Source organism: Hippocampus guttulatus, chromosome 17 (genome assembly GCF_054856545.1).
Source record: "Hippocampus guttulatus isolate MCC_2025c chromosome 17, RoL_Hgut_1.0, whole genome shotgun sequence".
Lineage (NCBI taxonomy): Eukaryota > Metazoa > Chordata > Actinopteri > Syngnathiformes > Syngnathidae > Hippocampus > Hippocampus guttulatus.
In genome coordinates, this window is record NC_141277.1 from 5694913 (window position 1) to 5710537 (window position 15625).

Sequence of the window (15625 nt, forward strand, 5' to 3'; positions counted from 1 at the left end):
CCGTAATCCGTTCCAGAGGGGCGGCACAGTTAGAAGACCCAATGGAGGCCACGCTCCGGGTCAAAGGATACGATCAATACATGCGCTCGGAACATGTGCTCGGTCACAGCCGTTGGCTGCCCCGCTAAATTGTTGTTTGTTTTTGCAGAGGTAGTAAAAGTGATTACATGCTGTACTTCAGTGTAAGTCCAGATATTTGTGTAATTTTTTTTTTTTTTTTTTTTTAAAGTACAAGTAGAATAGTTTCATTTGAGGCGATGCCTCCTTTTGTCTATGTGTGACGAAGCATACTTGCCAGCACTTGTCGGGTCGACGTTGCCAGGAGACTAGCAAAGTGGGCCCCGGGCGCTTGAGGGACAGGTAAGACGTGTAGCCAGATCAGGCGGCTTTATCGGGGGGGAGGATGGCATCACCTCGCCGCAACGGTACAACCGCCATTTGTCTCGTCTTCGCAGCGGCCGGCGTCAGCTGCCCTCAGCAGGCGGATGCACTCGAGTGTGCAGCTCCAGTCTGCCGCTTCCTCGGTGCCGCTCACTTCCCAGGCGCTCCCGAGAGCGCCAGCCGGCAAGCCGGGCGGAAAGCCGGGACAAGGGCAGATGCGGCACACGAGTCACTCAAACTAAGCCTCATTTACTTGCTTGATTTGCATGGATCCAACTTTTATTTTGTCATACAACTATTGACTGACTGTGTGGATCTTTTGTTTAAAAAAAAAAAAAAAAAAGTACAACCACTGACATAAAAATGCACTGGAAGCCAACGTAGGACCTGAAAAATAAACCCGCCAAATAGTTTGGGGGTTTTTTCCATCGTAAAATTTCTTCGTAAATCCTTTGCTCCATATCATTTTTCCATTCAAAGCGAGGTGTGATGCAATTGAAAAACAAACAGGTTTTAAGAAGCGCAACTGTGAAACGTTTATAGCACGCGTAGTATTTTACGGCGGGTTTTATAGGCCATCTGTTATAAGTGCTTCAAATTACCGATATGTATAAATATCCTTAACATGCAATTAAGAGTGAGTGTGTAGTTTATAAACGTGGATTCTTGACTCATGTTTATATCAATATAAGCCAGAAAAAAAAGACAGAAATGTACATTTTAGTACAGTACTTGGCCAACACGTTCTCATGCACAAAAGGCACATGGATCATCTAATTAATCACGGGACCAAAAGCATCTTTCTCCTCTAATCTTGGAATAATTAGTGGCGCCTAATTTAAGCACGTGCCTTATGATTCATGGGCACATCCGTTAATGACACGATAAGCACTTGTAATATCCTTGTCTGCGCTTGTCATTAATCATAAAAGTCAAGGTCGTTTCATGTGCTGCGATTCTGACAATGTCAACAATAGTCCGTAGGGCTCTCGCGATCGCAAGTCAAGATGAAAATGGATTCTGTCAAGTCAGAGGGATTTTTTCAATTATTATTTGTGTTTGCATTTGACATTGCTCTTACGATTTAAGTCACAGTGTGCGTATCGACTACCAATCAATCAATTTGGTGAGAAGTAGCATCCTCTTAATGGGGGGGCAATGATTACTTGGCGAGGAAGTGCTGTCTCCAAGAGTGAAAATACAATCCATGCTGCCTACGGGGGCGGGGGCGCACAGGAGCGCTTTGCAGTACAATGGTGCCAAACCAAAAATATGTGTGTGTTGTTTTGTTTAAAATAGCACCCTCTAATCTTGTGCTTTACAAATGATTATTATTGACGTCCCTGGATTTCTATTTCACATTAGGCCACCGAAGGTGCCTTGAATGAACTTTGGTGTGACGACATTTAAACAGACAGGCCCGTAACGGCCCCTCATAACTTATAAAGGTTGCTCTCAGTTCGAGATAAATGTCAGTTAACGTTGCCCGTGCTTTTCTCAGAGGCCGCAGACGAGATGCTCGACGCTGATATTTAAACGAGGTGGAACGACGGCGAGAAAGCGCAGCCTGACCGCAAAGACAAATGTCAATCACAAGTGCTTTTGTACCGACCATTAGAATGAAAGAAAGAAAGTTGAAGGCACCAACTGTATGCACATTCTACTAGTGGTACACTTTGAGCAGCCTTCTCATATATAGCAAAATACAAACAAACAAAAAAACTGAGTAATGATGCCACCAAAGGTTTGGCACCAAATCACTACCTTTTGGAGCTTTGGCCTGACTAATTGAAGCTCCTCCCCTCACTTAAACATATTTCCATGTCACCAAAAAGCCGCAAGAAATGCTATCTCACTGTAAGATTATACAAGATCGCGGGCGCCAAAAAACTACTTTACTATTCCGCCGGGCTTTGGCCCGTCTATTGGAAGCTCCTCCCCTGACTTCAACATAGCTCCTTTGCACCAAGATGCAACAAAATGGCACCATTTTACTCAAATGCACTATTTTACCAGTTTTTGGTGCAATAGCACTGCTTTTATATTAGACAGAGCTTTCGCCTGTCTCGTCACATCACTTCAACATAGCTCCTTGGGCCCAATATGGCACAAAATGGAACCATAGCACTACTTTACTAGGAACCAAGCCAAAGCCATGTCTAATAGAAGCAAAGCCGCCATGAGATGCCACCAAAGCACTACTTTTCTATTAGACAGGGCTTTGGCCAGTCTAATAAAAGCACTGGCGCTTGGTGGAGATAATTGATTAGCTATTTTTTAAACACCCCCTCGTCTTCTGCGCCACTGACGAGGGCTATAAACCAAAGATGAACTCAGCTCAGTGCCATTAATCCCAGCGGAACCTGAGGCGCGACTCTGTTCGCATGCACAGCCCAACCCAAAAAACATGAGGGATGAGTGAAGGGGAGAAGGCAAGGAGGCCGATTTAAGTGTAAGCCCCCCAGCAGCAGTACTAGAGGAGGCTGGGTGGCCACTTCATTCTGCGCAAGTGCATCATTATATGCACCATTTACCAGATGCCCATTTAACATGCAATAATTATCCCTCCACCCCTCAAAAAAATGCACCACCTCTGCCCAAGGCAGCTACACTGCTAGCATGACTTATTCATGATCGAGTATTGCCAAACAGTCCCGGTTTTCTGTTATTTTTTGGGAATGTGCAATCAATTAAGACATGAGAGGTGAGCACCTTAGCCAAAGATCTGACTGGATTGGTCGTGATGAGCTTAATAAATAAAATAACTGGTCAGGTCATTCAGACAGTTGTAATATATGACCAAAAAAATTTTTTTATTACAGCAAACTCTCTTTTCCACTTTTGACTGGCGTTATTAAAAATCAAGTCAACACACACCGCAGCCTGTTTATGTGAGTGGCGCAGCATGGAGGAGAGACAACACTCAACCTTCGTTTACATCCTCACTGTGGCGGACATCATATTTTTGTTTTTACGTCTGAGTGGGTTTCAATAGGCAACGTTCCACTGTGGGACTTTTATGTTTCATAGCAGACCCAATCCCTCGTGGCTGGACTGAGTTGCTTCGTTTTAATAGTGTCCATTCATTTCATTTCTTTTCCCAGGGAACTTTTACCGGTCTATCACACAACCGCACGGCTCACGGCGTCCGTTCTCCTGAGCAGGGAGCAGATAATAAACGCGGAGACGCACGCACACGCGCATACTGTATTTACGGTCGCTGTTGTCTGATGGGCCAAAGACGGCCGCGCTCTGGCAGCCTTGAGGAGCAGATGTTGAATCCTCTCGGCCTTTAAAGAGGTTTTAATGGCGTAATTTATGGGAGATATAAAGTGAAATAGGTCATCATCAGCTCTCAGCTCCATGGTGAAGTGTGTGCGTGCGTGAGTGTGTGTACTTCGCAGACGAGGGCAGTTATCCCAGGAGCCGAGCGCTACCTGAGGAGTTAAATGGCCTTAGGGGACACGACGGTCCAGCGTGCTCATAGTGCCTCATTTACGATCCGAGGCACTGATGTCGAGAGGCGACGGGCCTTTAGGTGCCTCAGCGTCACGCAGTGCAATCTTCCAAAGCGGCAGATGGACTCGACTTGAACAAGTCAAGCCCTTAAAGCCGTATTCTTCCTCATTTGCATCCGATGCAGAGGCTGCAGGTCGATTCCAAATGAGGGATGGGCGCGATAATTGCGAAGCACATAGAGACAAGTGAGAATTCCTACTGGCATTCACACCTATGGAGAGTTTAAAATCAACCTATACTGACTATTTTGAACTTGCCTGTATATTCCAAAAACTCCAAATAACAATCACTTAAAAATCTGAGCTATTATGAACGATGAAGCGTGATATAACAGGGGGAATAATAGCAATTCTGTCCTTGTCCCTCGCAGTGACACCAAGCCAAACTCTGGCTCGCTTGTTTTGTGAGCCATCGGTGATGTCCACCGTCGGTGTCATGCCAAGATGATGGAGCTATTTAATAATAGATGGAACCTTTATTACATGGCCGTGGCCCTGAGAATAGAAAATTGGGATTGGCTGGCTGGATCACTGAACAAACTACCGTCAGATATACTTTGGAGGCAAAGGTGTGAGTGTGTGCATGTGCACAGGTTTAATGAAAAAAAAAATGCTTTCAAGTGATTATAATTCATACTCTTGACCGTAGAATTCGGATATGTGGCACAGCAGTGGAAAAAGGAAAAAAAAGGAAAAAAGGAAACTGCCTTTGTCACTTTTTTGATTCCCACTCTGCCCCACTGTTTTATGGTGTTCAACAAGGGTCAGTTTTAGGGGCCGTGCTGTTTTAGTTGTTCTTGCTGCCTCCGGGGTTCCAATTTAAGAAAACATGATATTTCTTTTCACTGCTATTCAAATGACAGTCAGATCTGTGTACCAAGGAAAAGGGAAGCATTTTCCTTTTGGCCACTTTTGTTGTGTCTTTAGGAAAATCAAAGCCTGAATAGCATTGACTTTCTTAAGTTACGGTGTTTAGTCTGTTGACTTGCGCCCCAGGACATCTTATGTGGGTCAAAACCTGACACCTATCAGCTAACGTCCATTAGCTTAATGCGAACATATAGTGTGAAACAATCTAAACGCAACAAACAAATTAGCATCGATATTGTTTTAAGTGTTATCGTTTTTAACTTATCATATAAATTTTTTTATCTTAGATCTTAAGTTTGATTTTTCTGTCCTGAACTTTGCTTCAGCTATGGTTGTTTTTAAAGTGCTCTATAGATAATGTTGAGTTGAGGGTTTACCATCTACATTATCTATCAGCAACACATGAGTGGCCCTGACCAGCCTAGCAAACAATGGCAAAAAAAAAAAAAAAAAAAAAATTAGCCACGACAAATCACATCAACAACCATTTATTTACATTACCGCAGGCTTTAAGTAGATTGTCCAGAAGTCTGTGCGGCCATCTACTTGCAGTAATGAAGACAAACGCAGCATTAGAAAGCCAGTCCACTTATCTTGATATGGATCACCACTAAATTGCACACTTTCATAAATAGGCACCTCCGCTTTATGCCAGATTTTAGTGATTAAGATTCGAGCATTGTTCATTAATGAATTAAGATAGAGTGGCCGCCGAGAACGGCATACGAGGCTGTAAGCTAAATGTGACTTTAAATTCCTGACGCTGTACAGCTGCGAGCAGACTGAAAATCTGAATCGAGTCATTCCAAAATGAGCCGCCCTTAAATCGTATCGCACTGCGCGTATCGAGACATGCATCGAATGCCCTTTTATTGGAGCGACGCACACTGCTAGTGGTGAACCGTGAATGTGCGGGAATATTACGGTAAGTAAATGTGCTGTTCGTAAGTCCTCCAGCATTTTACTCGACAAATTCCTGCTCAACATTTCAACAAATTTGCAGCCCAAAACCAATCGCCTTTGTGCGCGTCATCTCCTCCTGCAACATGCTAGCGCCGAACACTGAGTGGAACATATGGTGTGGGCAGGTCCAGTGCACCGAAGGGTCCCATCACTTGAAAATGGGCTCCATTAGGGCCTCTCAGAGGACAAACTCATGAACGTGTTCACCAAGCCAATGCCCCCGCCATCCTTCACCCCCTAAAAAATGTTTTTGTTGTGCCACACCTCTATTGCCCTCCGGTTGCGTTCTGATTTACATACAAATTGATCTTGAGGTAAATCAGACGTCATTTTTTGTCTGCAGGTCACGGGGAACACACCGAGATAATGAAATCAGAGTCCGCTGAGTGCTACACTTGCAAAAGCTACCAGATGGGTCTCGCTTCCTCTATCTCTCTCTCTTTCTTGCTGTAATGCGGCGCGACTACGGCTGGGTGCACATGAGCGTCGGCGCGATTTGTCGAAATTGACATAACCCGCGTTCATATCCCCAATGATAAAAATGAACGGCCCGTGCTTGTGCGCGACCGTTCCTTTGACAGCTGCGTGTACTCGGCACGCTTCAATTTGCTCGGTGGTCAGCGCAGGAGTGTGATTTATTGCGGACGAGTGGTTAGTGATCCGACTAACGGTTTTGCGATTCCCGGTTTGAATTTCGGCTGCAGTCTTTTGAGTTTGCTTGTTCAAACAAAAAGCAACATTTTATGGTTAATAAAGGTGATGCAAGCATTGTCCGCATTCGGTAAAACGGGTGGATCCACTTGTGGTGGCGTTAAGGTCACACCATGCTGGCGACCATTCCAGGGCGTACCCCGCTTGTCAAGCCAAAAGTCACTTGGAATAGGCTCAAGCACACCTGCACTCTCAAAGGCGGACGAGTATTCTAGCAAGCTGATGGATCGATGATTAATTCAATACAAAACTTCATCAAGTGACGTTTCCTCGCCTCCACCAGATTTCTCTCCACGAGCCCAGCCCCATTTTCTTTCATTAAAAGAAACGACAAGCAGTTGGGGCGCCTGACAAACGACGGCGCCGTAGGGGTGACAATTAGAAAGACAAGAACCTGATGGAGCGTCGCATCCCATTAATGCTGTCTGGGAATGAATTAATAAGTAGCGTAATGTACGAGCAATGTTACTTTCGGCAGGACGAGGCGAGCGTCGACACGGGACTGACAGGTGATTAGCGTTGGTAAAAGACGAAAGATTCATCACCTTTTCTTATTTTGCAAGCGAGCGCAATGTGTCCTCTTGATTACATTTCAAAATGATTCTCGACAGTTTTTCACATCATTTTTGAGGCATTCTTTTCCAACTGCCTTTGCGTTGTGATGCCCCCATGTGTGGGCAAGGAGAGCCACAGAGACAAACCATACTCATTGGCAAACTCCTACAACGGATCCAAATGAGCATCTAGACATTAATCATGCGACCGCTGTTGGTAGCCGTAACATTTAGCTCACCTTCTTGGCGTTTTCGTTCGATTGCCATACGGCGTCTTCGGCGTTGCGGAGCGATCTCATGAATACAAGAGTTATTTAAGTAAAAGCAGCGTGTGGCCCAGGTGGGGAGGAGACGGCGCTATTGTTCCATTTCGAGGCTGTCAGTCTGACGGATGACTTTGGGGCCTCACATCATTCCTCACTTTCTTTTTGCTTGTATTTATGATTTGAAGGAGAGGAATTACAACGCAGACAGTCTGCCGCATTTTACGTCGGAATCCTCTTCATATTTTTTTTCTTTCCCCCGCCGCCAGCTTGAGGTGGTGAATTCACACGCGATAAAAGACTACTGTTAGTCTCTCTTTGTGCACGGCTAATCCATTTATCATGCTTATTCAAGTTCCAGGTTCAGGTGCAAAGATTTAAAGCCGGGGCATTTTCATCCTTGAAATATGTCTATTCAGCCCTCAAATGCTTTCGACAAAGCATTTCGAGACACCAAATTCTGTTTATGGCCTTTTAAAGACACGGAAGGACTGGACTGACAGCGACTTGCTGGTTAATACCTCGCAGCACATCATGGATATGCAAGGATAACATGCAAATGAGACCCCTGTTGGGTTGTTAGCATTGTAAGGGTGTTGTCAAGGGAAAAAAAAACGTGAACCCGTTAGTAGACAAGAGACTTTGAGAATGATGAGAGATGCAATTTATCAAAGCAAGGAGGCAGTTCAAATACGACCCGACGGCAGCTTCTAAGAAGTGTCTACTTATTTGTCCTTCGGCGAGGTCACATATATATACACACACACACACACACAGGGAGAGGCAGTTATCATCACCAGAGACATCTTGCTTAGTCTCAGTGCAAAGTGATAACACAATATCAGAGAGAGAGAGAGAGAGAACAAGGTCTACTTTCTTATCTTCACACTAATAAGCACCTGGTAAGTTCATCCTGTTCAAATAAAATACAATAACAAACCGATAACATTTCATTTTGGGCAATATTCCCATCATGAGTGAGTCGTGCTAGCAATTTCGATGCGTTGCAGGCTTTTTTGTGAGCCGTTTCTTTGGGCAGAGAGACGCGAGGAATGAAGTAAGATTACGTTCAAATCTTGCAACCGGTTTCTAAACAACGGACGCTCCAGCACAAATTCGGCCTTTGGAGGTCAAAGTTCGCTTGTAACAAACCACGTCATGTTAAAAGTCTTGATGAGGGATTGACATATTGATAAATTCATCGCTCTCATATGATGATGCAATCTTTTCTTATCTTTTACGCTCGTCACCAAATTAAGACAAATATACATCAGTGACATGGGCCACAAGGCCTCTTTGGATTCTTTTGACAAGTTTTATTTCTGGCAGAATGACAAAATTTGATTTGGGATGTGTCAGGTGCATTTTCGCCACCTGCAGCATGAGAGAGCAGCAATCATGCCCGAAACAGAGTGTTTTTACAATTTTTATACTCGCATGCTGAAATGTTACCATCAAAATTGCCTGTAGAGTCAGTAAAGGTTTTATGATGGCACTGTATCGTCCTTTAGACTCTAAACGTGAGCAAATGCGATTTATTGATCATTTTCGCCCCGTTTGGCAGCTTTGCGGCAAATTTCTGCCGTTGAATGAGTCACTCTATCTTCCTTCTTTGTGATATTGCTGCGAGCTGACAATGGAGCTCATAATGGCCGAGTGCATTATTCTCCTCTTGGTGGCACCAGGTACTCTCTCTGGTCTCCGGCTACTCCCAATGCGATGGCTCATATAAATCAAAAGACCAATAACAAAAAGGACGGAGGTGATTTAGTGGGACGGGGCCGTGCCACCGGTGGTGGGGGGTTGTCGCGTTAGACCAACGGCGGCGCAACCCAAGCATAATAAACTGAACGCAAATTGCCCACCTTGATTGGGTTCATGATCTGTGGACTTGAGTGTTAAGAGCCTCCAGTAAAAAGGACAAATGGGACACACTGATTTCCAGCACTGCTTAATGCAGTTACAAAGAGGAAAAGAAGATGGGAGAGGTCGAGGGAAAGTGGCGAGTCGGCAAGGAGGGGCCGCCATGCAGGGCATTCGTGCCACGAGAAAAGTACGCTCGATTTTACTGTAAATGTTAAGTGCAAAATGACCAATCTGTCCAGGAAGCACCGCGGTCCTCAAACTTGTTATACAAAGTGAAGCCTTAAAACAATAAAGTGGTAGTGGGCTTCGTGCATCATGATTTTATGCTTCAATCGAACTCATTGTTCTGCTCCTTCTGATGTGCCCACCTTGGCCAGCAGGGGCACTAGAGTACAGTTGTACAGACAAACAAAGAAGAGCCATTACAATGCTCACTGACTCAATAAGCTTCAATACCATTAGTCATGTCTTTGCAGAGGATAAATATATAGCTAACAGTATTCTCATATTATCCCTCTACGTGTTACTCCGTTTGTGTTCACATATCCATTTGCATAGTTTTATAGATACGTTTTTAAATTGAATATAGAACACACAGAATTTCAAGATACATTGTTGAAAAAAAGTTTTTTTCAGATAAAAGACGATATATTAACCCACACTCGCGCTTTTTTTTAAATTGTTTTTTTCAAATCCCACATTTTTGTTGTTAGAAAGCAATTATATACATATTACATTATTTATTTATTTTAATCACTGCTGTATTGTCGTCGCAGAAAAAAGTCCCAAGCGAAGTTACAATTGAACTCAACATCAGAAGCCGAACGAGGTGAGCGGAAGACGACAATGTGCTGACGCTCCACATCTGGACACATCAGGCAAACAGCATGCCGTCCACAAACAGCCAGCAGAAGACGGGGGCCGAGCCAAAACCACATCACTGTCATTCCAAAAGGTCGCTTGCAATTCAGGACGGCTCGGAAAAGTTTAAATGAGACACTGAAATGTCGTGATGACATCACCAGTGTCCTACTTGCTTTTAAAAAAAAAACGATGGCATCAACGATATCGATGAGATGTTTACTCTACCCAGGAGGTTTTTCGTAAATGACATCATTATTTCATATGATGATAATTAACCTCTTCGGTGAGCATGTTTCGGTTGCACAATTCCCCTGTGTTTGTGTGTGAAGGTCATTTGGCGCCCCTCCTCTCGATTTGGCAGAACTCACGATAAATCACAGTGGAAATGGCATGATGGGTATTCATGAAGGCAGCTCCTGCCTCCTGGTCATTCGCGCAACCCCCGCCCCCCCCCCCCACACACACACACACACTTCTTCACGTCACTCGTAACCTGCGCAGATGTGTCCAATAAATAACGCCGCAGATGGACAACATCATCTATTACATTGCGCCGGTTGTAGATCTGCCGTGTCTTTTATTTTTCTGCACCCAGCAATCTTGACATTTTAACGAAGTCAGCGGAAGTGCAGAGATACCTTGGCGCGCGAGTTGAATCTGTTTTGTTTAAGAAACAAAAATTTGCTTGTGGTTTTATTCCTTTTTTTTTTTCTTTTTTTAAGGCTGAACGGCATCGACTTGCTCACCTGCTCCCGCAAACGGCAGTTGACGTGTGTGCACGCGCGTCCATCTGTCTGTCTCAATAAGTACATGGCGGCGCAAGCGGCGGTAGCGGTGAAAGAGGCCGGGCTCAACCCCCGAGGCGATGACAAAGCGATCAAAAGTCTATGTGTCACATATAAATTGCTTTGACCTTTTTTTTCTTTTCTTCTTTCTTCATTTTCTCCCTCGCAGAGAGACTCGCGGCAGGGTGGCGACGAGGGACGTTGTAGCCGACTGGAAAGAGTGCTCGGGTCTGCAAAAACATGAGCGAATGGCAAATGAGGAAATTAACAGTGCTGATTGTCCCAAAAAAATACATTTCAATAAAACGCGCTCTTCCATCATGATCATTTTTTAGCTTTACTTTCACGAAAATTGGGCTAAAATACATACGTACAGTCCATATATTTTTTGAAACCCCGGCCCCGCCCCCCCCCAAAAAAAAATCTGTCGTGCAAATCCTTGCTCCTAACAAGAACACAGTTCACTGGTGTTAATTCAGGTGTATGTGAGCAGCCCGCTCACGTTGGCTTCCAACATTCATTACGCCTGGTAAGCCCATTAACTAAAGTGGCCATTTTGTGTTCCAGCTCTCCGTGGCAACACTTTTGACCACTTAAATACATTTTGGTTTCGTGATGGCTGCATAAGTAGTCTTCATCCATGGACCTGTTGTCTGCGGCCATCTGCCCACCATGAGGCACGTTTATATATGGACCCCCCCCCCCCCCAATCCTCTGCACACTTGATTTGTGCAGTGTGGTGGTGATGCTGTTGGTCTAATCCAATATTCATGCGTAAGAGTGGAAAGGGGGGTGGGGGGGGGTGACGTGAGTTTTCTCCTCCTCAAGCTGCCGTCGCTAATTGAAATTTCTGAAGTACGGCGTGTTTAATAATGGAATTAATTTCCCGTGCAAAGTGCATCAGATTGAGCGTCACGCCACGGCAGTGCGGGAAGTGAGCTCCGGGCAGAGACGAAGAGAAAACAGTGGGAAAAGTGCGATGGAAATGATCATTATAGCCTTACTAGATGTTCATTTTATATCTTGTCAAGGGCGATTTCGACTACAATGGTGCCTTGACTTACACGTTTCATTTGTTCCTATGACCAGTGGTTTGCAAACTGGATGGGTGGGGTCGCCTGGACAATCACTGGAAGGGGAGCATCCACACACACCCAGCCATGCCCCCCCCACCCCTTTAAAAATGACCTCATCATTCTGAGGAGGGAGCCAATTTTTTTTTTTTAGGCTGATGCTGATTCCGATATTTGACAGAATAAAATTCAGATTACCGATGAATGTGTTGATGAATTAGAAATATATCTAATGAATAACATGTGGTCTCTTAATGCTTACAACAACAAAGATATGGATTGCATGCCAATTATTTGGTATTTGTCTAATTTTACTTTGTCCTGAAGTGTTTGTTTAACTTTTGGGGGATTTTCTTTTTAACTATCACCATATTTTTCCTTTGTTTAAAGGTATCAGAAAAAAATTAAAACCTGCCAAAAAATTGGCCGATTTTAAAGCAGCTATTATTAGCGCATGCAAAACACTCCAGACGTGTTGGCTTGCTATGTCAAACGAATGCGAAGACAGAAAACTGATAACGTTGTCGGGCAGCTTACCGAGAAGCGCCGCCAGCGTTTGTAAGGTATCTTTCCAAATCAACGGTGTTGTCGCTTTGATGTAATGAAGGAAATCCCACATGAGGGAAATCTATCGCGTTTTCTTTTCTGATTTGCTCTAATCAAATGACATTTTGAGAATCCTATCGACCAACGCACGACGTTCCAATGTCGATCAATGTTAAAAACTGCAAGTTGCCCGCAATGATGAAATGAAGCAAACAACTAACTACAAGCTGCCTGCAACAAATTAATTTGCCAAGAAGGCGTCACTTTGAAACACTTAATTAATTGTGTTGCTTTCTGAGGGGCTTGTCGGGGTGGCAGTCCCCCCCCGCCCCTTTTTCCCTTATTTATATATTTATTTTGCTGCCATGCAATGTGATGCAAACAGTGCGCTCAGCACAATAATGTCACACCCGGGCTCAGCCAAGTCATATTAGCCTAATGAAATGTTCACTGCCTGTAATTGTTGTACGGCAGTGGAGGATTGCAGAGAACAAAAAATATATATATATATACACACACACACACACACACATGTATGATATTTCTATTTCTCTCTCTCAAATCAGAATCAAAGATCCAGAGCACCGGTCTGCGGTCCATGAGGTGAATCATCACAGGGACACGGAGGCATATTGAGTGGAGTTCAAACACTCAATGATTACACCCCTTTTATATGTCAAGTACATTTCCATTTAAAGTGCTTGCTTAAACAGCCATGAAAGGCGATCTCCAGCTGCTGTGTGCGCACCGGGAAATGAACGAGGAAGCCCCTCAAGACCCTCGAGCTGTGCAATTGTTGGATTAGACAAGACCTGGGGAGACAGTGGCTGCTCAGCGCAGCCGCTAAAAGGGTGATATTAGAGACGTAGCCATCTTTGTTTGCTTAATTCCCCCTCGCGAGATTGATGAAGCGTATCTGCTCGCATCTTTCTTTTGTGTTTGTCACTTCGAGGAAATCATTTCAAAAATGCCGCATGGCAATCAAATTGTTCGCTGAAAACCCAACGTTCAGATGTTCTAGTCGGCTTTTCCTCTCATCGATACCACCCGGAAAAAAAAAAAAGTCATTCGAACGGGGGGGTGTAGACTTCCCCCCCCCCCCCCCCCCCATCCGCTGTGTGGTTTATTTGCAGCTAGCCTAGCTCACCTGCACGCCCGCCGCCACGGCTGCCGTAAACAACGCGACTATGTGCGGGGCCGGCGAGCGTTTGATTAAATTACGCATTTCAGCCACACGTCAGCGTGCGCCTCCTTGATTCATTCCCTTTAATGACTTTGCTGATGTAGACTGTCATGCTGTAATGAAAAGGTAAAGACAAGCAAGCGGCCGCGCCGTAAATAAGTCTCGGGCGCATGAGGAATAATGACAGGAGTTTAATGTCCAATTAGATTAAAAGGCTCTCTGACACAAAAGCGGGATGCTGAGTGCACTGCTCAATGAGCCCGCGCGAGACATTGATTAACGCTAAACAGATCTATTATTCCCGCGCAAGGTAGTGAACAACAGCTCTACCTGTCACGGCTCCGCACGTCGTAAAACGCCGGCCGACATGTCCGCCTCAGCCCGGCGGGTTTGATCAAGATTAACAGTGCGGGCCACTAACGGAGGGACGAAAACCCTTCGGTAGGTGGGCTTGCCAAGGACGTCCGCGCGTAAAGCGGTCAGTGTATCTTTTTCAGCGTCCCACCCATGCGCAAAAGCGGTGGACGTTCAACGCAACTGCTCCCTTAGGAAATCACGCCAATCACGATTCATTTGTTCCATCAAGCCCTGATGAACTGAACGGCCCATAAGAAGGTAACCACGCATAAAAACCAAGTAACATTGAAGCCGACTTTCACGCTATGTTCTGCCGATTTTAGATGGCGTCGGCAAAAAAAAAAAAAAAAGCTTTCTCCCATATCTTAAATGGTGTTGCATGCATGCAAAGTGTCGCTGTGTAGTTCAACGCAACCATTCCAGGAGACGGCACGCGTGCACTGGTGCCATGTTCCACACAAACAAAAGGTATAATGAGAGGAAAAAAAGGGGGGGGGGTACAAAAAAAAAAACAGCGTCTCATTCACTGCGCGGAGAATTAGCCGAGAAAGTTGCACGGTTCTAATAGCTAAAATGGGAAGGGAAAGTTAATTAACTAGGTGAGCCCTGAGGGGGGGGGGGCTACAAAAACGCATCCCCAAGCAACGGCAGAGAGCCAGAATGACCCCCGGCTACATCAGACCTGCTTACTGATACAGAAAATGTGATTGCTTTTCATATTTCCAACGTGATTTTCCCCCCCCCCCTTCTGCCCCTTGGGAGTCAGTCACTCAGAACGTATTACAATACTTAGGGTTTCAAAAATGAGGGGGGGGAAACAGAAAGGAAATAAAGTGCAAGTGGGAATCAGCCAGTTCTATGAATGCTAATAAAATGGCATGATTAAAAATGAGACAACACCGGGGAAAGAAATGAAACCTTTGTTGAAGTACCGAGGCCAGATTATGTGCGGCTAAAATTAAATAACAGTTCCCTCTTTCACACCCAAAACACGAACGTAAAAACATGCTCACACACAGCAAAACATTCTCACATCCACTTTTTGTTCCTATGTGCATTTTTTGGGGTGCTTGTGGATAGTTTGCCATTAAGAGCGCAAGCTAACGAGGCCATTTGAGGGACCAGCACAGAATAAGATGCGCTTTCGTGATCACGTGTGTGCGTGTGTGTGTGTGTATGCCCGTCAACTGCTTGTTAGGGCGACAGTAGAGGATAATAATCCGCAGAAGACAAATGATGTGCTCTCCGATGCCCTGCTGTGTCACCCTTGAGCCCCCTGTGCGCACCGCACCCCCCCCCCCACCCACATCTACCCGATGATGTCTGTGTGACTGGTTGCTTCTGCCTCACAGTCAAGAGATCTGGCTGAGAATCTCACTTGGAACATCTCTGCGATGTTGGCATATTCTCCTGGGAAGTGTTTTACAAGATGTCCTTAATTCACGAGCTAAAACTTCCCGTCGAAGGTTTCTGGAATATTAATGAATATTTTCTGAACTGCAAACATCTGAAAGAAAGTTTACGGAAAGTTTCTGGAAATTTACCGATTTGGCACGACAGTGGATTAGTGGTTTCAACGTCTGCCTGACACTCAAGAGATTTGGGTTTGGAATCACTGTTGGAACATCTCCGGTGTTTTCCTTGTGGCATCACAGTGGCCATTAGCGGGTGGTATGTCAGCGACTATGTTC

The 15625-nt window shown here is 44.9% G+C and overlaps 1 long non-coding RNA gene across 6 annotated transcripts in view; it reads right to left on the bottom strand.

Annotated features, from left to right (window-relative positions):
* LOC147191716 (uncharacterized) overlaps positions 1-15625 on the bottom strand; it is a 37381-nt gene that overhangs the window by 18961 nt on the left and 2795 nt on the right. For 5 of the 6 annotated variants that reach the window (XR_015103502.1, XR_015103497.1, XR_015103501.1 and 2 more), the window contains exon 1: positions 296-10897. This is a non-coding gene — a long non-coding RNA (uncharacterized LOC147191716). The other variant, XR_015103500.1, reaches the window with a different exon arrangement.